This window comes from Pinus tabuliformis, chromosome 1_2 (genome assembly GCF_031772625.1).
Source record: "Pinus tabuliformis cultivar Carrire ecotype Pingquan chromosome 1_2, CPIR1, whole genome shotgun sequence".
Taxonomy (NCBI): domain Eukaryota; kingdom Viridiplantae; phylum Streptophyta; class Pinopsida; order Pinales; family Pinaceae; genus Pinus; species Pinus tabuliformis.
In genome coordinates, this window is record NC_142298.1 from 651,331,245 (window position 1) to 651,357,358 (window position 26,114).

Below are 26,114 nucleotides of genomic sequence, written 5' to 3' on the forward strand. Positions count from 1 at the left end.
CACGAATTTTGTCAATTTCTTCTTTTGACAACTCCTCGGATTCTATGAGCTTCTTTTCATACATATCTAGTGATGGTGGATGGCTTCTAATAACTTGATACATCTTCGGTTGAGTGAAAGATGGTTCATCAATCTCTCATGCCCAAACCTGCGACAACAAACAAGATCAACAACGACATCAGACTGGAAGGTCTGCCACCATTCTGCAGCAAGTTCACATGCAAGCACGACAACTTCAGCATCATCGCCATTCACATGGAAAATGGGCACACTCAAAGCCTTTGCGGCATCAGTACAATACTGTGAGGATCTGCCAGATTCAGGATCAGTAGTGAAAGCAACCTGATTATTAATCACAATATGAACAGTCCCGCAAGTAGTGTAGTTCGGCAAAGCACTGAGATGCAAAGTCTCGTAAACCAACCCTTGTCCGGCAAAAATTCCGTCTCCATGAATCAAAATCCCCATTTCTTTATCCGATCCTTGTCGGTAGAATAATACGGCTCTGCCCTAGTTTTTCCTATAACGACAGGATCCACTGCGTCGAGATGTTGGGATTGGCAAACTATGCGTTTTCCTTCATCTCTTTATCTGTCATAAATGCCCTTTAACGTAATTGACATCCTGTGCGTTTCTGTCACAATTTCTTCCCGATGTAGAACCATCTCATATGAGAGAACATTTGTGGGAAGATCTCTGTAGATATCGCTGCAAAGGTCACAATAATTGGGCATTTGATAATTATTTACAAACACTGGGCATTGTAGTAAATCTACACCCCTTTAGAAAGATGCGTACATGTCATTTGGCTTTCAAATGCACAACTGACGTTCGATATTGCTTGTAAACTGGCACCTGGGCACATATGTTTTGAAAAATATCTTTCACAGTCCATATATTAACACGAATCTTGCAACACTTACTATGAAATCTGGATACGAAACCGGTAACATATGTTCTTTGTTTAAAACCCCGCTTTGATATTCGCTGAAGGTGATCTGCGTGTTTGTTTGGAAATCGACGCTCTGACACTTATGGCATCAAACACTTGAACTCATACCTTGCCATTTGTGCCATTCCTTAGGTTGGCATACAATTGGACTTCTGTGTTATGGTTTCAATGGATTTCTCTGACCTGGATAATTCGGCGCCACCTAATGAAAACTAAGACTTTTAGTTCTGTTTGAGCATTAAACACCTGGCCCTCAACGTTCTCCCATGGCGGTGAAGAACCCAAGCCAAATCTTAATTATTACAATGGAAGCTGAGCTGTCGGACAACCTTCAATGCACAGATCTACCGAGATGTCAGCGCAAATTTGAGAAAATGAAGTAATTATGAAGATTATAATCAAAATCAAACCTATTTTAAGCAGCAAAGGTAGACACCTGGAAACTCCTAGGACGGTATAAAAAAAAACAAATTGTCAATAAATATAACCTTCCGCTTAAAAGATATGCAGAAATTCCAGATAAATCAAAGCACGAAATCGCTTTAAAGTGTTCCGGAAACCACGCGATGAGATCGTGTTGACTAACTGTTCCGAGATTAAAAATGGTATGTGGACAGTGTACGATTAAGTGTAATCAAGATGACAATAAAATGACTGGCATATCCTTTTATATAAATTTCACAACTCTACGTTTTAAAAATGCAACGTGGACAGTTTGTATTAAACTGCATGGGCGGTGGTTGCAGATTTTGATTAGGATGCAACAAACTGTGTAACAGCAGTTTTGATCTCGTCTCAGATCTAGAACCGAGCTGAGAATTGTACTTCGAACCGTTATTGTAAAAATTATTGATAACTCTATGTGTGTGCGAGTATCTAACAATTCTACAGCATGTACTGACTGAGGGACTAACAAATACATCATTAAACCCGTGTTAGATATGAACTTGTGCACATAATGATCAAAACTCAAGTTTAGATGGGTATTTGCTAGTGAAGAAGAAAAATAAAAATAAAAATCAATTCAAAGAATTCATAAGAACCAGGGTATCTCATTTTATCTAAACTGTAGATATCATCATATGCAGTACCTTCGCATGGCCGTCCAAATATGGTAGACTTCAACCTTTTCCAGGTTGCGAAGAGGCATATGAACCTAAAGTCATTGATAATTATTTATTTATTTAATAAATAATAAGTTAATTATTTAATTGCAAACAAGATTTTTCTTGATTCTTGGTATGGATTCGAAATGACTAGTTTGCTATCCTTCTTCTGCAAATTAACGTTAAAAACACTTTCCAGAGTACGGTAACAAATAACTAGTTTGCTTATAGAGCATAAATGCACCCAGCCGTATATGTCTGGTTGTTGGATTAATGGTCTGCTCAAATTTAACCTGGTCTGTTCAAATCCAATTCTATATAGCACCGTGTACCGTGTATTTGTGGCCCATTGGTTATTGGTTATTTTCGGAGTTGTTTTTGGGAAATTTTGATTTGTGTTATTTAAATTGATTTTTAACTAGATTAATTAACCTTGAACATATTTCGGATCGCATTGATTATTCAATCTTCTTGAAAATATTTCGGATCGGTTGTATCCGTTGAACCTTGAGCAGCCTGTGCAAGAGTGGGATACAAAATTCAATGAGATATTGGGTCCTCGTGTCAGGCGATTTGCATATTGTTATCTGCTCTATGACAGACACAGTTTCAAGATTTAAGTCAAGGGCTGCATTTTGGGGAAAGGTTGTTAACTTGGTGTTTAATGCCATCGTTAAAGCCGGCGATATATAGATTTGTTGGTTGCAGCAGGCCTGCAGCAAAAGATCATTCTCTTGATAAGATTCGTCATATATTTCAAGAGGTGCTAGAAAAAAAGAAAAAAAAACAATAATAATAATTCTCCAGTAGCAACGTATGGATGTAGATAATGTGCTTGTTGATGGCCGGCCTTTCATTTGTGGCAACAAATTTACAGCTGACTTGACATTTGCTGCACTTGCTGGTCCTATACTATGCCTAGTGGGATATGGCACCTATCTAGTACCAACAAAAGAACTTCCATCGGAGGTGGCTGAAGTTAACCTTCTTAAAAGAGACACTAGCAAGGAAGCATATATTGAGGATGTACGAAAATGAAAAAAAGAAAAAGGAAAAAAATATACAGGAAAGTGACTTCAAAGGTGCTAGTGAGCTGACTCAGTGCATTTACACCTCGACTTTTATGTTCGTGCGTATTATTGGCGACCAATATGGATTTTAAGTAAACAACATATAACTTTTCTTCTTAGGATTTGCATCTTTTAAGCTTTTGCCTTCTCTTCATATAGCAGTACTTTGATAAAGGACCAAGATCTATTAAACTTCGTATTTTGTTTTCTGAATGTTGCTATCTCTGTTGTTATTTGAGCAAGTTTAAGTTGCCTAAACCTATAATACGATCTTGGCATAGACATGGAACATTCAACCTTGATGGTTGTGCCTTTTAATTAAACACATTTTTCCCAAACTGTAAATATCGAGAACCATCTAATAAGGCAACTGTTCAGTTGTGAGTAGTGAGATTGACAAAATATAAAACTGTATACAAGGGTTCTATTCTTGTTACGGTCTGCCTCATCTGAATGGCATTTTCTAAAATATACCAGGTAATATGTAAGTCTCGGTGAAATTTAAATAAATACCTCAAAGTTCAAAAAAAATAAATAAATAAATAAATAATCCATCTCATATAGTACAGCCCAACCTTGAAGTGTATTTCTCAAAATGACTTCACAAAAATTGAGAACTAATGCGAATAGCGAATAAACAAACATATTTATTCTAGCTGATAGGGAGTAACTGTCTGTGTAGTACATACCAAACGAAGACACCTTGTGGATGATAATTCAAGTTTAGGTTTGTCCTTAGGCAAAAGAGAAAAAAATAAATAAATAAAATAAATAAATAAATAAATAATGTATTATATGTGACACTCTTCTTGTATTTGTGTGTTTTGAAGAAACTGTTAAAAAAAAAAAAAATCAATCTCTTGTATATTTCTTAATACTAGTTTCAAGCAGCGAAGCATAGTTTCTTCTGACTACCGAAGATAGTTGTGAATGCATATCACATAAACAACTTGTAAATAATAATTGAAGTTTAAATGTGTCCCTTGATGCAAAAATATTCATGCATTGTATGTGACGCTCTTCTAGTATGTATTTGTAATTTCTGAAAGCTTTGTCAAATATTCTAATATTCGATGTAGAATGAGATATTATGTCAATTTATTGCGATCATGGTTTTCCATTTTGTTTGGCTTACGCAAAACATTAATAGATTAAGTAAATAGTATTTTTGGGCATTGCTATGGAGAAAAACTTGTGTGCGGACAGGCAAGCGCTCTCTCTAGATTGCCTCGAACTCAAGGCGGAGTGAGGGAAAAGCACTGCAAAAATATAAAAGCTTCAAGTAGATAATCAATTAAAGCATGCAAAGAACAAGAAAGTGACTAGTGGTGTACCTTTTTACCGATGGTTGTCCTTTGCTGACACAGCTGAAACATATCATATCTGCAATCAAGTCTGTATCTCGCCGGAACATCTTGCTCTGTTTTAGTGATGGCGGAGCAGGTTTTCTTTTGTTCTATTTTATTTTTCTTGAAAACGATGCCGGGATTAGTAAGAAATATTATTATTTGAGAAAGTATAATCGCCCCTCTAAAATCCTAGAGTCTAGAGAACGCAAACCCTGCAGTAGAAGACGGTAGACTCATGTTCAAAATATAGTTTGCGTTTGTTTTTTTTGGAGGAATGTTATATTATTTACAGTTTTTCAACATATCTATTGAAGTAACATTTAGCCGTAATTAATAACGTGACATTTAGTTTGAAAGCGTAGTGTGATTCATGTAATATTTTGCTCCAGTGTGAATATTTTCACTATGGACATAGTTTCCACGGAATGAGTTATTCATAAGTGTACAATGTGTACAATGATTTGTGATTTGTATAAAGCATTTTTCTCATGGTTTTCTGAAACAGTATTAGTAGTGAAATTTTTATTTTTTTTTAAGTTCACAACTGAAGGGTTGTGTACTTTGATAATATGAGGTGTATGTGAAAATGTGGAGAATCATTTTGGCGGATAAATTTGGTCAAATATTCAGACATCGGGATTTGTAAGAGTGAATCATCTAAGAAGGGATTCTCTCGGCATAATTTGGTACAGGAGCTTCAGATTATGATTGTTAAGTTTTGTTGCTCAGTTCATATTCAGGCCTCGGTATGCTCTAGAATTATATTATTACTGAGAAGAGATATCTTATTGCAAATTCCCCTTACTTTTATTGAAGTATTCAAAAAATAATTTGGCCAAATATTCAGTAGATAGTGATCAATAAGTCATACGCCAGTAAATAAATTAAATTAAGCAACTATTCCACGCAGTTGACTAGACTGCTGTAAGAGTACCTTCTATCATCAGTAAGAATTGAACTTGAGACCTGTGTCCCATAAGTTCTCCACTTTGGAAAATTTAGGTGAAAGCATAAAAATGGCGAAATATACAACCAAGCAAAAGCTTGTTTTAAGGGTCTCATACATTGCTCGAGTGAGTTTTGATACTCAAGCAATACCTCTATATATTATCAATACCATATTTTAGCTTGAAAAGAGACTTTTCTTTTCAATTTTGAAATAGGATTGGAAATTCATTCGCAACCATTAAATAATAATAATAATTGTATGCTCTTTTCTTATACGACAATATTATTGCAACATTTATGACAATGAACTTTGACAGATGCAATGATGAGCATACAAATCACTTTTTGTTACATATTATCCCCGACATTGTCACTTATAGGGTCGTATAGACGTAGTTTGAAATGAACTACTATAATTGGAAGCTACAGGAGTACAGTGTGTGAATGACTTTACTTGGTTGAATGCATCATATATTAATTTGTACCATGAGATGAATATTGATTGTGATTGTCCTGCTTCTTGTTTTGTTGTTGCTAAATACATAAATAATTATGGGTTGCAATGATCACAGATATAGTCCTTTAGTTATAACGGAATTCGTGGTATAGATACCTTGGGAAAATTATAACCTGCCCACCAAAAGGTTGGCAAGAGTTTCAGGAAGGGTTCCTAAGATTATGTGTTCTCGTTTCTCCTTTATGTTCTAAGGACTTCGGGACGAAGTCCATTGTTAAGAGGGGGTGTATGTAGTGCCCACTCTAGTTTCCTGACTCTAATATGACAATATCTTACATACTTTAGTCTATGAGGAACTCAGGCTGAGGATCCAGAAACGTGACTCTATTATCAGTGAATGTGATGGTTATGTATGTTCTCTATTAATATTATGATTACGATATAATTAATGGTTATGTGTACTCTATTGATATCATGATGGTGATAGTAGTAAAGGATAGACATGTTTCTATTTATGTTATAAATGATGATAGCTTTGATCTATATGTATGGTCCCATTAAGGTTATGATGATGCTAGCCATGATGGAGGTATCCCCTATATTAGCTACTTACATTAGTTCTGGTGCACAATGAACAATGATGTGAATGACCAAGTGATGGTAATAATGCTATTATGATAATGACTAACACTAAAAAACCTGGTTACTGATTATTATAGAGTGTGGCAGGAAACCACCAGAGGAACTCGCACATGACGAGTTGACGACACCTGGTTTGATGAAAATTCATATTATTTTTATCTTTGAAAGTCTAAGTCGATCTTGAAATCTGCCATATATGTTTAACTATATTCTGATGATATGTTAATGGTTGCAGGCACAGATTAGTTGCTTGACCGAATGACTCACATATGGGTGATGGGGTTGTACAAGTGGATGGAACTACATGGGAGGGGTGGGACAGAGTCCCTGATCTCACCCACTAGCACTCCCGCCGTGACTTGGGCTGGAAAGGTTAAAACACCTTCGCCTTGAAGATCACGATGCCATGAGGGCAGGTCCCAAAGTTGGGTCGCTCATGAGGATTTTACCGGGGGGCGCGCATCAAGGCGGATTCCTTGATCCCCGACACCATTAGTCTCACTATAGCAGGCAACACAAGAGATGACAGTGGTCTATGACGTTGCACTATAATTTCCCCTCGTAGTCACTGGATGCTTGAAGGGCAAGTGGTGTGGCACCCTTGGAACTTCTAGGGAAGTTCTTGAAGGACACAACCAAACTTGGCACCCTTGGCATCACAAATAAACTATTAGGTGTGGCACCCTTGGAACTTCTAGGGAAGTTCTTGAAGGTTACAACCAAACTTGGCACCCTTGGCATCACAAATAAACTATTAGGTGTGGCACCCTTGGAACTTCTAGGGAAGTTCTTGAAGGGCACAACCAAACTGGGCACCCTTGGCATCTCAAATAAACTATTAGGTGTGGCACCCTTGGAACTTCTAGGGAAGTTCTTGAAGGGCACAACCAAACTTGGCACCCTTGAAATCATTAAAAATAAATAATAATAAATAAATATAAGCAAGGAATGAAAACTAGGTAAATTCACATCAAAGGTAAATGATGATTAGAAACCAAGGTAATTAAATCAAAAATAAAACTTGGAATAAGGAGGATCACAGGAAAAAAAATAAGATAGAGTACCTTAAAAACTCTACCCTTCCCATGTTGGAAAATACTAGGTAGATTATGTGATTTAATTAGGTAAAAGGGGAAAGACAAACATAATTGTAAGTATGAAGATTAATCCTAAACTAATTAAACCTAATTAAGAAAAGAGGAAGGTGAATTAAAATAAGAATAATAAATTAAATTTAGAGAAATGTAGAGAAGCTCCATGTGGCAGCAACCAACATAAGGATATACATCTAAGAGATAACCTGAGTTAAATTAGGGAGTAGATTGGGGATAAAATCTTGACTCATTAATTGACTTCAAGTAATGAACACAATTTAAGGAATAAAAGGGGGGGGATAAAGAGACAACTAGGAGAAGAAATAGGAATCTTGTGAGGTGAGGAAAATATTAGTTTTAAATAAAAAGTTAAGTAAATAATTTTGGGTGACCCTTGATGAGAGAGTGACACATGGGTAGGTGAATAATCAAGATATTGAATTAAATATATATATATATATATATATATATATATGCATGACATGCCAAGTGTCATCTATGAGGACTCTTATAAAAGAAGGGGCAAGCCATGGGAGAAGGGACTTTTGGGAACCTTATTGTTGGATGGATGAGATGATGTCAGAGCAGTGATTACGAAGCTATAGTGAGTTTGGTGAGGTAGAGGATTTTAGAGAGGGGACTCTTGAGCCAAGGGTGCTCTCCTCTACCAGCTAGTGCTTTCCTCCATTGTACAACCCCATTGCAGCTCGGGGGTCCGCGGGGAAGAAGAGTACCCAAGGAGTAGGCTGGGAGGTTAACCGGTGGGTCTTCGCATTCGGATCAAGTGCGTCATCATTCACTCGCAGAGGTGACCGGCTACAAGGGAATACCAGTAACAGCAGAGCAAGCGGAGTCTCGCCTTCTGGTGAACGGTACATATGTATTTCATTACTATTGATCTTAGTTAAAAGTATGTAAATGTTATGATATGTTTCCTGAAATGAGTGTCAGGAATGTGTGTGCTAAATAAATTTGAAATTTCAATGCGTTTCTTTTCTGGTTGTATTTGTTGTTAACACAAAAAAAAAATGTATATAGTCTAGATGTGGTCCTTACACATCCACCCAACCAAGTGGGGATACACCAAAAGCTTATACATGATAAAACAAGAACATTACATCATCCATCCCAGGCATTGATCCGGATTTAAACAGGAACGCAACAAACTACAGAGATAAACATATACACAAAGATGCAACGGAAATAATACTTCATTTCATTAATGGAAAATACTGAAATATGCTTACAACCAGAAATGGAAATAAACTAGCTAGGGCAATGGTAGCTATCTCTGAGAAGAGATGTGGTGGCTACATGCCTCTGAACTGTGTTACAATGAGGCTCGAAGGCCTATTTATTGTTGAGAAAGAATGGAAAACCCTTAACATTCCAAAACCTAACCCTAGGAGATGAAACGCCAAACTGTGGGCCCCGTTTGGGTAAATTGGTACATCAACTTCCCGGGGTCATAACGTTGGCATACGATCTCCGTTTGACGCGTACAATAGCTCGTTAGAAAGATATATCCGAGCACTACCACTTTGGGAAGGGCAACATTGGTCCATGGACCCATGTTGCCCCCAGATTTCCCAAAAAATGTCGTTTAGGGCCTCAAACGGCTCCAGAAGTTCAGGACCCGAAAAACTGCTAAAAATAGTAAGTTGTGCTACAATTAAGGAAACTGAAAATGCTTAGAGAAACAATGGTGGGGATCCAGATGGACTTGGCAGGTGGCCACCAATATCCACCTGGATCATTCCTCCCCCCTTAGGGAGCAATGGTCCCCATTGCGTTGAGCTCCTCCATGAGATGAGGAAACTTTTGCTGAACTTGTTCCCTGGTGAGCCACTTGCCCTGCTGAAGGAGTTGGCCTGCTTTAACAACTCAATACAGTTTGATATTCTGTTGGCGAGTGTTCTTGATCTATGTGTCCATGATCCGATCAGTTGCAGCTTGTTCCATGCAATCTGGATTTAATTCTGTGGGTTTGAGCTGTTCTGCAATGTCGGATGTGTCTAGCAATGTTGGAAAGTATGGCCGAAGGCGGTCCACATTGAACACTGGGTGCAGGCCAAGGAATGGGGGAATGCTGAGCTCAAATGCATTGTCTCCCATAGCCTTAGTAATGGTGTAAGGACCATATCGGAGTGGTCTCAATTTCCGATAGGCTCCAGTAAGGCGTTCCTTTTGCAAATGCAACCAGACTTTGTCGCCCACCTGAAACTTGTGTGGCACTCGATGTTGATCATGTCGCTGCTTGTACTTGGCATTTGATTTCTCAAGAATGTCATGGACCTGCTGGCGAATATGTTGGATGCGCTCAATGAAGCTGGTGGCCTTATCTGTTTCGGACTGGACATGAGCTAAATTTATGTGAGTAGCTGCAAGTGGCATGGCCACATCAATGGGGCATAGTGGCTGGAATCCCAAACCCACCTGAAAAGGGTTATGGCCAGTGGAGCTGTGAAGAGCTCGATTGTAGTTGTGCTGAACATAGGGGAGGCTCTCGTCCCATGTGCGTGGATGCTTTGAGTTATACATGCGCAGAATGTGCACAATCATCCTATTGACAACCTCTGTCTGGCCATCAGTTTGAGGATGGAAGGCTGTGGACTTCGTGAGTTTGGTGTCCAGCATTGACCAGAGACTGGACCAAAATGTGCTGAGAAACCGACTGTCCCGATCTGAGATGATAGACTGTGGGATCCCAAAGTGCACCCACACTCGTTCAAAGAAGAGTTTAGCAGTGGCTTTTGCTGTGATATTCTTCTTGCAGGCCACCATAATGGCCATCTTCGAGAACCTGTCGACGACCACAAAAACACAGTCATTTCCATGCTTAGTGGAAGGAAGCCCTGACATGTAATCCATGGAGATGGATTCCCAAGGTCGACTAGGGGTAGGCAACGGGGTATAGAGGTCGTGCTTCTTAATGGTTGGTTTGGCAATGGCACAGGCAGTACATGATCTGATGTACTTCCCAACATCCTGTCGAAGATTCGGCCAATAGAAATAATTTTGCAGTACTGCCACTGTTTTCTCGACCCCGAAATGCCCAGCAGCCCGACTGTAGTGTGCTTCCCAAATCATCTTGGCACGCTCGCTTGAAGGAACACAAAGGTGACCCAGGTGGCATAACAGGGCATCCTGGAGGTGAAAATCTGGAACATGCCGACCCTCCAAGAGTGTCTGGTATGTGTGGCCGAATTCTGGGTCGCTTTTGTAGAGAAGTGGCCAATCAGAAGTCTCGTGCCCACAAGAGTTGAGCACAGTGGTTAACGCCATGATCGGTGGTCGACTGAGGCAATCTTCAACATTATTGGTGTTGCCCTTCTTATACTTGATATTCAAGTGGAACTGTTGCAAGTATGTAGACCACTTCTGATGGCGATCATTCTGCAATTTCCCTTGGGTCTGTATGAACTGCAGGGGTCGGTGGTCTGTGTGGATGACCGTTTCCTTCCCCAAAATGTAATGCTTCCATTGTCGGCAGGCCTGTACAATGGAATACATCTCTTTATCATAAGTGGGGTACTTCCGGACTGTGTCTGAAAGTGTTTCACTGTGATATGCCACTGGATGTCCATGTTGAGTAAGGACTGCCCCAATAGCATAGTCAGAGGCATCTGTCTCGACCTCAAATGGTTGTTGTAAATCAGGTAACACGAGCACTGGTGTCGTGCAGAGGCGATCCTTCAACTCCATGAATGCCTTCTGTTGAGATTCAGACCAAAAGAATTTTGCTTTCGCCCCTCCCTTGGTGACTTGACTCAAGGGCCAAGTAATATGAGAAAACCCCAACACGAACCTGCGGTAGAAGTTGGCAAGACCTAGAAAGCTGCGGAGCTCTGTTAGAGTGGTTGGAGAGGGCCAATCCCGAATGACTTGGATCTTGGCTGGATCGACATGCACCCCCTGTTCATCAATGATGTATCCCAGATACTGAACCTAGGTCATGCCAAAAGTGCGTTTCTCCAAATTGGCACATAGCTTGTGTTGTCGCAGTGTTTGGAGAACCTGTCGGATGTGGTGGAGGTGCTCTTCCCAACTCTGGCTGAAGATCAGAATGTCATCCAAGTATACTACTACAAAGGAGTTGGTGAATGGCCGCAAGATGTCATCCATTAGCCTCATGAAGGTTGCAGGAGCATTCGTCAATCCGAAAGGCATAACCAACCATTCGAAAAGGCCCTCCTTGGATTTGAAGGCAGTCTTCCACACATCATAGGGTTTGATTGGTACCTGGTGATATCCTGACTTCAGATCGATCTTGCTGAAATATTTTGCCCCCTTTAGTTGGTCCAGGAGGTCATCAATCCGCGGGATCGGGTACCTATTACAGACAGTGATCTTGTTCAATGCCCGATAGTCAATACAGAGTCTCCACGTCCCATCCTTCTTCTGTACCAACACGATCGGGCTCCCACAAGGCGATGAACTCGGACGGATGTGACCTTTCTGCAGGAGCTCCTGAATCTGCCTCTTGATTTCATTGTTCTCCAGAACGGAGCGTCGATAAATTGGTCCATTGGGTAGCGGCGCACCTGGGGTCAGATCGATGGAGTGCTTGACCTGACAGTGCAGAGGAACCCCTGCAGGGGAGGTGAAGATGTCCTCGTACTCCTCCACAACCTTGTCCATCTGTAGTTGTCGTGCAGAGGGACCCCGTCTGGAGGTCGCAGCCACCGTCTTCTTCTTTCCTTGAGGGCGTATCATCAGGAAAACAAATTTCCTGGTTTTGGAAATGATCTTACTGCATTGTTTTGCAGTAATCAAAGAGATGGCGGTAGGTGGTGCTACCTCTGGTATCCTGTACAACTTATTTCCCAATGTAATAATAACATCACGGGGCCTTGATTCATACACAGCATGTCGCTTCCACAAGTATGGTTGTCCTAATAATACATCACAAACTTCAAGGGGAGCAATGTCACACAATACCTCATCCATGAAGGGCTTGATGTTGTATGGAAGGCGACACTGCTGGCTCACGCGAAGATCTCGTCCTTGGTGAAGCCACCCAATGGTGTATGGTTGTGGATGTGCTGTGGTCGGTAAGCCTAACCGCTTCACGACCTCTGCCGAAATGAGGTTCTTTTGACTCCCGCTATCAACAATGAACTGTATCGGGGAGCCCTTTACCCACATCTGGGAGTGGAAGAGACGCTCCTCCTCCTCTGGATCTTCGGGTTCATTTTTCTGGATCTTGGCGGTAGCAACAGTGGCGTTGGGATCCGCATCAATGATTTGCTTTCCTTTTTCATTCCCCTTATCGGGTTCTAACTCAGAGTCGGAACATGCATCTGATTCTGAAACCTTTAGCTCAACCACCAGTGACTGCTTGGCCCGACACTCACTTGTGTTGTGAGTGGAGCTCTTATGGAACTCACACCATTTTCCAGTGTCCTTTTTCGGCTTCGCGGTGCTGTTCTTTGCTTGCAGCTTCGGCGGTTTGTCTTGGGATGTCCCGCCTTGGCTTTGTCCTTTGTTCTGTGGTTTAGGGGCACCTTTCCCCTGCTTTGGATTCGCAGATCCAAAGTCTCGCTTCTTTTGTTTAAACTTCTGCTCGACCTTGACGGCATATCGGTATGTTGTGCCGAGCGAGGAGATGTTCAAGAATTGTATTTCTTCCTGGATGTACTTGTGCATGCAGCCACGGTATTTGAGTATCAAATGTTGCTCCGAATCCTTGATACCCAACTTTGTGCGAAGGGTATGAAAAAGATTGGTGAACTCCGGCACGTCTTGGTCCCTTCCCTGCCGCAGCATGGTCCACTTTATGTATTCATCCTCATAGCTTCCGACAGGGTAGTATTGCTCCTTGATGGCATCCCAGAATGAATTCCAGGTGGGTGCGGCTGAAAATAGTGAGCCAGTACTTTCATCCTTCTGCTCGCAGTAGGTTTCCCACCAGTCCTTGACGTGGGGGGCTGCTTTGAGAAGAGCGAAAACAATCTTTTCCCGACTCGAAAATTCATGAACAGAAAAATAACCCTCTAGCAGATTTAACCATTTATCTACGGCATCTGCGTCTATCTGACCCTCGAATATGGGGATTTCAAAATTGACTTGTACCTTAAAGGGTGTGGCGTTTCCAGAGTAGCTGCTGGAAGCCGATGCGTCGCTTCTGGGTAGCCGCTGAAGGATCTGGGCAAAGTTGTCCATCATCGCGTTCCGTTGTCGCTCGAGAGCTTCTTCGAGCAAGATTTTGATGGGATCTCCTGCCCCCTCGTCTTTCTTCTCATCCGCCATGGGAGGCCGTCGGGATTTACGAGGCTGGTCTTGCAAAGGTTCAACCAGTTCAAGCCCTAACTCCTTATATCCCGACCTTTTTGGGGACATGCAAAGAAAAACAGAGAAAAAGCAGACCCCTCTGATACCACTGATCCGGATTTAAACAAGAACGCAACAAACTACAGAGATAACCATATACACAAAGATGCAGCGGAAATAATACTTCATTTCATTAATGGAAAATACTGAAATATGCTTACAACCAGAAATGGAAATAAACTAGCTAGGGCGATGGTAGCTTATCTCTGAGAAGAGATGTGGTGGCTACATGCCTCTGAACTGTGTTAGAATGAGGCTCGAAAGCCTATTTATTGTTGAGAAAGAATGGAAAACCCTTAACATTCCAAAACCTAACCCTAGGAGATGAAACGCCAAACTGTGGGCCCCGTTTGGGTAAATTGGTACATCAACTTCCCGGGGTCGTAACTTTGGCATACGATCTCCGTTTGACGCGTACAATAGCTCGTTAGAAAGATCTATCCGAGCACTACCACTTTGAGAAGGGTAACATCGGTCCATGGACCCATGTTGCCCCCAGATTTCCCAAAAAACGTCATTTAGGGCCTCAAAACGGCTCCAGAAGTTCAGGACCCAAAAAACTGCTAAAAATAGTAAGTTGTGCTACAATTAAGGAAACTGAAAATGCTGAGAGAAACAATGGTGGGGGTCCAGGTGGACTTGGCAGGTGGCCACCAATATCCACTTGGATCAGGCATAGTGGAGAAACAAGATAGGTCATTACATGACCTTGATAATAAAAGAAATACATGACATAGAGACTAAATATCTAAGACAAGACTATGATAGTTATTAGCAAGTATCATCAGCACTATATGATCTGCTCCATAGGCATTTATCAATAGCATCCAAATCAGCAACCTGTATATGTCCATTAGTGTAGAAGTCATCAACCTGTAACAAGGTATGTCTGCATATAGATATCAACTCATCATAGCCTTCCATGAATGAATTATGCATATACAAAATCATTCACATTATATCATATGTGAAAAACACCATAGTCATCTCATCATCATCAAGATCTGCATGATCTTATATACCATCCATGTATCATCACTCGGGAACATCCCTCATCTGCATCAATCAATCATATGTAAGCACCAACCTATCATCATATAGGTAAGAACTCATCATCATCATGTCTCCAACAATGCAACTTTGAGTAATCATCCATATATCCAGCATACTGTATACAGCACCATGTATCTTGAGCTCAAGATCTTTTGTCAAGACTTCTTGATATCATCAACTGCAACAATCCTCATCCATGTGAGCTCCAGGAATCCTATATCATAATTGTATTATATGTCGACAGCAGCATATGAGGGACTCATCATCAAGTAATGAAGTTGTGTATTCAAGCTTTGTACTTCTCCTTATCCTTATGAAGATCACCATGTATGCACCATATATGCATCATCAGAGAATCAACCACAAATTTGATCTGAACACCAACTATGTAACCCCAAGAATCATATGAGATTTTGTCATGGACAACTCATAACCATATCATAGCAAGATGTATTATTTAGCCATATAAGTATCATCACCAAGGATTATTAACCATCATGCCAACAATGCATTATTAAAAGCATATGCTCCCCCTGAACCTGTGCCATCTTGTTTACTGTCTGATCTAATCATGCATATATCAGCAAGAAGTATCAAGACATTATCATCATCAAGTTAGGATCAAAACACTTCTAAACATCTTATGAGTATCAAGACATTTCCACACATCATCAGCAGATTGTAACCATTATCAAACAGAGAAAATAATGGACTGAATCATATCAAACCCTTTTTCCTGAGCCTGTCCCACTGTTTTTCCTCAAACTAACATATACACGACTGTGCAGTGTCTAACTCACATATATACGTGACTTCCCTTCATGAAACTTGCGTATGAGCTTTAGGACACTGAAGTTTTACACTTTCAGCTCCCTCTGAGTCTGTTATGTCTGTATATTGTGTTGTGCCACATCTTTCTGATTGTACTTCCTTCTTCTTCCATATCTTCAAGTGTGATGATGTTTTCTCCTTTTGGTATGGTGCCCATACTTTGTTCCTGCATTCCTTTGCTATATGTCCAAGCTTGTTACATGCATAACATCTCATATTTTTCATATTCCTTCTATAGCATTCAATGGCTTTGTGACCAAACATATTGCAAGTAAAACAATATCCCTTAAAGTACCTGGAACGTGATGATCTTTCTGTGTGACGGTCTTGAACCATTCTACTTCTGCATCTGGCTGCAACATGTCCAAGATTATGACATACATAACGTTCAACATTACTCATTGAAGGAAATAATCGTCTATCACTTCCACAGTTAGGAGCAAAAGTTTGTCTTTGAGGAATTTCTTTCCTTGGTTGTTGATGGGGTTGTCCTCTCATCTCTTTGTTGAGCATTTCAGATTTCTCATTAGAGTTCCTTGCCTCACCTTGTGAGATAGATTCAACAGATTCATAAAAACCAAGACCCGTTTTGATAGCAGGAGACCTTTGACTACTAAGAATATCATCCAAGATCTTAGTACTATCTTGAAATCGTAAGAGCTTATCCTTTTCTTCTAATTTATCATTTAGAATATTTAGCTCAATCTAATGTTGCTCTTCCTTTTCAAGATACTGCTTCTTCATGATTCCTTCAACTTTTCTTCCTTCTTCCAACTGATGTCTTAATTCAAAAACTTAATTTTCTTGTTTTTCAAGAGCTTGGAGTAGTTCTTTATTCTGCTTATTTGATTCTTCAAGATCTTCTTTCAATGAGAGGATCTTAGCTTCAAGACTTTCATAGTAACTGGATCTTTCTCTGAGTTTCTTGATTGTTGTGCTCCCTTCATTTACTTCATTTCTTAATGATGTTACTTCATCCTACAACTTTTGACATTGATCTTCCTTTTCCTTGAATAGCTTCCTTACCTTGTTTCCTTCCTCTAGTTGAGCTTTTAGTTTGGTAACTTCTTCTTTGGAGACACATTCCCTTTTGTGCAATAGATCTTGTTGATCTCTAATTTTGTCTATAAACCTTTTAAATTCTACCTCTATTTGATATCTTTCTTTCTTACCCATAAGGGAAAATTCAGTTGTTTCGCTATTACTTTCATCATCTTCAAATGGATGGAGAAATGTATCACTAGAGGATAACAAATTCATACCTGATAATTCTTTTGCTTGTTCATCTTCATTATGAAGTGATTCTGAATCTAAAGTGTTTATTCCACATATTCCCCAATCGATTCTCCCACTGTCATAGTTCCTTTGAGATGTCTTCTTCTTCTTAGGTGCTTTCTTCTTTAGCTTCCTTCCCATTGTTCTACGGATCTCCTTCAAGTGATCAAGCTTCTACCAAAGGACCTGCTCTGATACCAATTGTTGGAAATAATACTGAGGGGGGGGTGAATTAGTATTATTAAATCAATAACTTTTTCATTTCCATACTCAGATTCATATACGCTACTTCAGTTAAAGGAACCCGCGTGTACACGCAACTATGTCTAATGCAACTAGCGTATATCCAGTAAACTTATGATTCAGTTAATCCATTAAATGTTGATCTTTAGTTAGTGCATCAGAACTTCATTAACCATATGAACAGTAAACAGGTGCAGTAAAACAGAACAGATCATCACACACAAGAAGCACACATGAACACCATGATGTAAAGTGGAAAACCAATGTGGGTGAAAACCACCTGCTGCAATTCGTTTCTATCTCCTTTTAATAAGAAACTTCTTTTTACAATATTTTTGTACTAGTGCAGCCTTATACAAGTACGCAAGCTTCTACCTACAGAAGGTTACAACCTCCTCTCATTCTCCAGCTTCTCCTGGAAGGGAGATACAACCCCCTTAGCTCTTGTACTAGCTGATCCTTTTTCTAGTACGTAGGCACCGACCTACTGAAGGTTCTAATCTTCACTCTTTTTCCAGCTACTACTGGAAGGGAGCTACAACCCCCTTAGCTCTTGTATTAGCTGATGTACTAGTACGTAGGTGCCGACCTACAGAAGGCTACAACCTTCTCTTTCTTCCTCCAAGTACCACGTTTCATAAATTTTCAAACTGGATACTCATAGAACACAACATCATAATCTGAAGGCCACGTTTCATCCAATTTTCATATTGGGCCCATCAATATCATTGAAGCACACAATCAATCAACACTAGCATCATCAATCTCTGAATCACCCAATACTGAATCACCGAAACCCTGTCAACAAACTGTAGTCACCAGAACATAGAGCAGAACACAGAACTCTGCAACAATGTTCAGATCTAACTGTATCATCAAAAATCATGCATCAGAGTGCATACGCTACTTGGCAGAGCCGAACCAGCGTGTATATGCAACTTCACCAAAGTGAACCAGCATATATGTCATTAATTACTTACTTATAACTTCGTTGCACTTCCTGAATTCAGACATACCCAAGTCATTACATATACAAGGATAATATGTGTGTTAGCAACTAGATCTTAGTCCATCAGATCACATAAAGATAGGTCATTATGATCCTGATTCATTGTTTGATCTCATCCACCAACACTGAAGCTAAACACAATCAAACAATCTGAATATGCAGAATATTGACACCAATAAATAGTCACCAGAACTCATCATAAATTCATATGGTATATGCTACTTAGATGTATCTAACCTGCATATGTACGCACTTTTATCATAGTCAACCAGCGTATACATCAGTAAATATTCATTCAAGATTTGCAAATATTCCAAACTTGAGTTATACCCAGATCATAATATTTACAGAGCGTCAGTATACAAATCTAGAATAAGCATGATCAAACCGTATAGAGATGATTCATTCCAAGCCCTTAGATCTCGATCTATCCTTAGATCTTGTTCTCCATCAACCGTTGAGATTCCTCCTTAGCTCAGATCAAGCAAAGCATTATGAACCCATAACCTACATATTAGATCTCATACTTCATCAGATATTCAAGACTTTCTGAGTGCCATTGCCTAATGATCTCTTTCCCCTTTTATAGTCTTAGGCCTTACTCAATACCATGGTCCAAAACCATAGAGAATCAATACCATGGACCCAATACCTGGGTTCAATATTTCCAACGAGATATCATGGTAAAAAACCATAGGTCCAAATACCAAGGACTAAATACCATTGACCAAAACCCAATGTACGCGCCTTTCCTTGCATGAAAGTGCGTGTATACGTATACGCACTTTTGGTCGGCTAACCCGCGTGTATATGTATCTTTATCAAGGGAAAATTGCGTATATCTCTTTTTCTTCATTCTGTGTGACTGAACTGTGATCTATCATCTTAGTAAGTTTCCATCAAGGACAACACCTATATCATAATGCCAACAGTACGCAGACACCCACCTGCAGAAGGCAACAACCTTATCTCGTTCTCTAGCTTCTACTTGAAGGGAGCTACAACCCCCCTAGTTCTCGTACTAGTCGATATGTTTACCAGTACGTAGGATTTGACCTATAGAAGGCTACAGCGTTCACTCGTTCTCTAGCTACTACTGGAAGGGAGCTCCAACCCCTGATCAAATCACCAGCCACTACTGGCAAGAAGCTTTGACTTCCTCATTGAAGGCTCCAACCCTCAGTATCCTCCAGGGACCACGTTTCATGAATTTTCAAACTGGATACTCCTGGTACATAACAACACTATATGCAGGCTACGTTTCATCAAATTTTCACACTGGACCCATTAGTAACATTGAAGCTCAAAATCAATCACCACTGTAATACAACCATCAAATACATCTGCATCAACCAATCACTGAAATCCAATCATCAATCTCTTATATACCTGAAACCCAATCATCAATCTTTGAATCAACCAATCATTGAAACCTCTGACATAAAACAATCACTGAACAACTGAATCAAACAATCATTGAAATTCTGACACCACTGAATCAACCATTCATTCAAACTTAATCAAATTCAACCAATCAACTGGAACAGACAGATCATTGTAACCAATACACAAATATGAACCCAGAACACTGCATCAACTACCAGAACCATCTCTAATCTCAAAAGTCATGTGTCAGAATGTACACGCTTCTTCAATGAAGCCAACCTGAGTGTATACACTACTTCCTTTAGCCCAACCTATGTATACCTCTAAAGATACTGAATCATAAAACCTCATAACCACAAACTGTACCAATCAGTGACATTCCGAAGATCTATTGTCATATTACAGAGTTCTAAACAGATAGAAACAAGGATCACCCTTCTTTCTTAATCAATTAATCAATCAGACTCAATTTCCTTATACATTCAGTTCTACTTCCATATCTAAGAAAACATCATTAACAAACAGTAGTAAAACAACAGCACTAATATGATAGGTCAGTCATCCCTAAACATCAAGATTTTCTTTTACATATGCTACTTGGAAGAGCCGAACTAGCGTGTATACGTGATCCGGACTTAAACAGGAACGCAACAAATTACAGAGATAACCACAAACACAAATATGCAGCGGAAATAATACTTCATTTCATTAATGTAAAATATTGAAATATGCTTACAACCAGAAATGGAAATAAACCAGCTAGGGCGATGGTAGCTGATCTCTGAGAAGAGATGTGGCGGCTACATGCCTCTGAATTGTTCTGAACTGTGTTACAATGAGGCTCGAAGGCCTATTTATTGTTGAAAAACAATGTAAAACCCTTAACATTCCAAAACCTAACCCTAGAAGATGAAACGCCAAACTATGGGCCCCGTTTGGGTAAATTGGTACATCAATTTCCCGGGGTCGTAACTTTCGCATACGATCTTCGTTTGACGCGTATGATAGCTCGTTAGATAGATCTATCCGAGAACTACCACTCTGAGAAGAGCAACATCGGTCCATGGACCCATGTTGCCCCCAAATTTCCCAAAAAACGTCGTTTAGGGCCTCAAAACGGCTCCGGAAGTTTAGGACCCGAAAAACTGCTAAAAATAGTAAATTGTGCTACAATTTAGGAAACTGAAAAAGCTGAAAGAGATAGTTGTGGGGGTCCAAATGGGATAGGTGGGTGGCCACCAACATCCACCTGGATCATTCCTCCCCCCTTAGGAAGCAATGGTCCCCATTGCGTTGAGTTCCTCCCTAAGATGAGGAAGCTTCTGCTGAGCTAGGTTTCCGGTGAGCTGTTATGCAATCTCTGATGTGTCCAGAAGTGGTGGGAAGCATGGTTGACAACAATCCACATTGAACACTTGGTGCAAGCCAAGGAATGGAGGAATTTTGTGCTTCAAAGCATTGTTGCTTGTAGCCTTGGTACTGGTGTAAGGACCATGTTGGAGTGGTCTGAGTTTCTGATGGTTTCTGGTAAGGCGTTCTCTCTGCAGATGTAACCAAACTTGGTCGCCCACCTGAAACTTGTGTGGTACCTTTGTGGGTGAGGAGAAGTTTTTCCTATGTTCTGTCATGACCGTATCCCTTTGTTGCTGCTGCTGCGTGGAGGAACCCTTTGCAGGGGTCATGGATGTAGCAACGATCTTCCCCTTACTTTAGGAGCAAACTAGATAGAAAATGGATTTCCTAGTCTGGGAGATGAGCTTGCTGCCTTTCTTGGCAGTGATCAAAGAGGTGGTGGTAGGTGGGGCTACCTTTGGTATCCTATATAATGAATTATCCAAAGAAATAATGACAGCACGAGGCCTTGACTCATACATAGCATGTCGCCTCCACAAGTATGGCTGGCCTTGACTCATACATAGCATGTCGCCTCCACAAGTATGGCTGGCCTTGACTCATACATAGCATGTCGCCTCCACAAGTATGGCTGGCCTAATAGTACATCACAAACATCCAAAGGTGTAACATCACACAATACCTCTTCTGTGAAGGGCTTGATGCTGTAGGGAAGGCAGCACTGCTGGCGAACTTTGAGATCTCATCCTTCATGAAGCCACCCAATATTGTGCGATTGTGGGTGTGGTGTAGTTCGTAGGCCCAACCGCTTCACAACCTCTGCTGAAACGAGGTTCTTCTGGCTCCCACTGTCAACAAAGAATTACAGCGGTGAACCCTTCACCCACATTTGTGAGTGGAAAAGGCACTCCCCCTCCTCTGGGTCTTCAGGCTCATTCTTCTGAATCTTGGCAGTGGCAATAGTGGCACTGGGATTCGCATCAATGATCTGCTTCCATTTGCCATTCCCCTTGTCGGGTTCTAGCTCAGGGTCGGAACATGCATCTGATTCGGAAGCCTTCAACTTGGCCACCAACGACTGCTTGGTCCAACACTCACTTGTGTTATGAGTGGGACTCTTATGGAACTCACACCACTTTCCTGTGTCCTTCTTCGGCTTCATGGTGTTATTCTTTTCTTGCAGCTTCGACGGGTTGTCTTGGGTCACCCAGCCTTGGCTTTGTCCTTTGGTCTTCGGATTTGTAGATCCAAAGTCTCACTTCTTCTGTTTGAACTTTTGCTCAATTTTGACAGTGTATCGGTACGCCGTGCCGAGCAAGGAGATGTTCAGGAACTCCATCTCTTCTTGGATGTATCTATGTAGGCAGCCATGATATTTGAGTACCAAATGCAGCTCAGAGTCCTTAATACCCAACTGTGTGCGAAGGGTATGAAAAATGTTTGTGAACTCCAGCACATCTTAGTCTCGTCCCTGCCGCAGTGTGGTCCATTTGATGTATTTTTCCTCGTAGCTCTTGACAGGGTAGTACTGCTCCTTGATAGCATCCCGAAATGAATCCCAAGTGGGTGTCGCTGAAAATAGTGAGCTTGTGCTTTCATCCCTCTGCTCGTAGTAGGTTTCCCACCGGTCCTTTACGTGGGGGGCTACTTTGAGAAGAGCGAAAACAATATTTTCCCGACTCGAAAATTCGTGAACAGAAAAATACCATTCTAACAGATTTAACCATTTATCTACAGCATCTGCGTCTATCTGACCCTCGAATATGGGGATTTCAAAATTAACTTATACCTTAAAACGCGTGGCGTTTCCAGAGTAGCTTCTGGAAGCCGATGCGTCGCTTCTGGGTAGCCACTGAAGGATCTGCGCAAAGTTGTCCATCATTGTGTTCCTTTGTCACTCGAGGGCTTCTTCAAGCAAGATTTTGATAGGATCTCCTGCCCCCTCGTCTTTCTTCTCATCCGCCATGGGAGGCTGTCAGGTTTTGCGAGGCTGGTATTGCAAAGGTTTGACCAGTTCAAGCCCTAACTCCTTATATCCCAACCTCGTTGGGGACATGCAAAGAAAAACAGAGAAAAAAGCAGACCGCTCTGATACCACTGATCCGGACTTAAACAGGAATGCAACAAATTACAGAGATAACCATAAACACAGATATGCAGCAGAAATAATACTTCATTTCATTAATGTAAAATACTGAAATATGATTACAACCAGAAATGGAAATAAACCAGCTAGGGCGATGGTAGCTGATCTCTGAGAAGAGATGTGGCGGCTACATGCCTCTGAACTGTTCTAAACTGTGTTACAATGAGGCTCGAAGGCCTATTTATTGTTGAGAAACAATGTAAAACCCTAAACGTTCCAAAATCTAACCCTAGAAGATGAAACGCCAAACTATGGACCCCATTTAGGTAAATTGGTACATCAATTTCCCGGGGTCGTAACTTTGGCATACGATCTCTGTTTGACGCGTACGATAGCTCGTTAGAAAGATCTTCTGAGAACTACCATGTTGGGAAGGACAACATCGATCCATAAACCCATGTTGCCCCCATATTGCCCAAAAAACGTCATTTAGGGCCTCAAAACGGCTCCGGAAGTTTAGGACCCGAAAAACTACTAAAAATAGTAAATTGTGCTACAATTTAGGAAACTGAAAAAGTTGAAAGAGACAGTTGTGGGGGTCCAAATGGGATAGGTTGGTGGCCACCAACATCCACCTGGATCATTCCTCCCCCCTTAGGAAGCAATGGTCCCCATTGCCTTGAGTTCCTCCCTGAGATGAGGAAGCTTCTGCTGAGCTGGCTTTCCGGTGAGCTGTTCTGCAATCTCCGATGTGTCCAAAAGTGGTGGGAAGCATGGTTGACGACAGTCCACATTGAACACTCGGTGCAAGCCAAGGAATGGAGGAATGTTGTGCTTCAAAGCATTGTTGCTTGTAGCCTTGGTACTGGTGTAAGGACCATGTCAGAGTGGTCTGAGTTTCTGATGGTTTCTGGTAAGGCGTTCTCTCTGCAGATGTAACCAAACTTTTTCGCCCACCTGAAACTTGTGTGGTACCTCTGTGGGTGGGGAGAAGTTGTCCCTATGTTCTGTCATGACCGTATCCCTTTGCTGCTGCTGCTGCGTGAAGGAACCCTTTGCAGGGGTCATGGATGTAGCAACGATCTTCCCCTTACTTTGGGAGCGAACCAGATAGAAAATGAATTTCCTAGTTTGGGAGATGAGCTTGCTACCTTTCTTGGCAGTGATCAAAGAGGTGGCGGTAGATGGGGCTACCTCTGGTATCCTGTATAATGAATTATCCAAAGAAATAATGATAGCACGAGGCCTTGACTCATACATAGCATGTCGTCTCCACAAGTATGGTTGGCCTAATAGTACATCACAAACATCCAAAGGTGTAACATCACACAATACCTCTTTTGTGAAGGGCTTGATGCTATAGGGAAGGCAGCACTGCTGGCGAATTTTGAGATCTCGTCCTTCATGAAGCCACCCAATATTGTACGGCTGTAGGTGTGGTGTAGTTGGTAGGCCCAATCGCTTCACAACCTCTGCTGAAACGAGGTTCTTCAGGCTCCCAGTGTCAACAATGAATTGCAGCGGTGAACCCTTCACCCACATTTGTGAGTGGAAAAGGCACTCCCCCTCCTCTAGGTCTTCAGGCTCATTCTTCTGGATCTTGGCGGTGGCAACAGTGGCATTGGGATCCGCATCAATGATCTGCTTCCATTTTCCATTCCCCTTGTCGGGTTCTGGATTGGGGTCAGAACATGCATCTGATTCGAAAGCCTTCAACTCGACCACCAACGACTGCTTGGTCTGACACTCACTTGTGTTATGAGTGGGACTCTTGTGGAACTCACACCACTTTCCTATGTCCTTCTTCGGCTTCATGGTGTTGTTCTTTTCTTGCAGCTTCGACGGGTTATCTTGGGTCACCCCGCCTTGGCTTTGTCCTTTGGTCTTCGGATTTGTAGATCCAAAGTATCGCTTCTTCTGTTTGAACTTTTGCTCAATTTTGACAGCGTATCGGTACGTCGTGCCGAGCAAGGATATGTTCAGGAACTCCATCTCTTCTTGGATGTATCTATGTAGGCAGCCACGATATTTGAGTACCAAATGCAGCTCAGAGTCCTTGATACCCAACTGTGTGCGAAGGGTATGAAAAATGTTTGTGAACTCCAGCACATCTTGGTCTCGTCCCTGCCGCAGTGTGGTCCATTTGATGTATTTGTCCTCGTAGCTCTTGATAGGGTAGTACTGCTCCTTGATAGCATCCCGAAATGAATCCCAAGTGGGTGCGGCTGAAAATATTGAGCCTGTGCATTCATCCTTCTACTCACAGTAGGTTTCCCACCAGTCCTTGACGTGGGGGGCTGCTTTGAGAAGAGCGAAAACAATCTATGCCCGACTCGAAAATTCGTGAACAGAAAAATACCCTTCTAGCAGATTTAATCGTTTATCTACGACATCTGCGTCTATCTGACCCTCGAATATGGGGATTTCAAAATTAACTTGTACCTTAAAAGGCAGTTGTTGGAAGCCGATGCGTCGCTTCTAGGGTAGCCGTTGAAGGATCTGCGCAAAGTTGTCCATCATCGCGTTCCTTTATCGCTCGAGAGCTTCTTCGAGCAAGATTTTGATAGGATCTCCTGCCCCCCTCGTCTTTCTTCCCATCCGCCATGGGAGGCCGTCGGGTTTTGCGAGGCTGGTCTTGCAAAGGTTTGACCAGTTCAAGCCCTAACTCCTTATATCCCGACCTCGTTGGGGGCATGCAAAGAAAAACAGAGAAAAAATAAGATTGCTCTGATACCACTGATCCTGACTTAAACAGGAACGCAACAAATTACAGAGATAACCATAAACAAAGACCTGAAGCGGAAATAATACTTCATTTCATCAATGTAAAATACTGAAATATGCTTACAACCAGAAATGGAAATAAACCAGCTAGGGCGATGGTAGCTGATCTGTGAGAAGAGATGTGGCGGCTACATGCCTCTGAA

At 41.3% G+C, this 26,114-nt stretch overlaps 1 pseudogene; it reads left to right on the forward strand.

Annotated features, from left to right (window-relative positions):
- The first annotated feature begins 2,528 nt into the window (after positions 1 to 2,528).
- On the forward strand, positions 2,529 to 3,155 carry LOC149207366 (uncharacterized; annotated as a pseudogene).
- Positions 3,156 to 26,114: the final 22,959 nt, after the last annotated feature.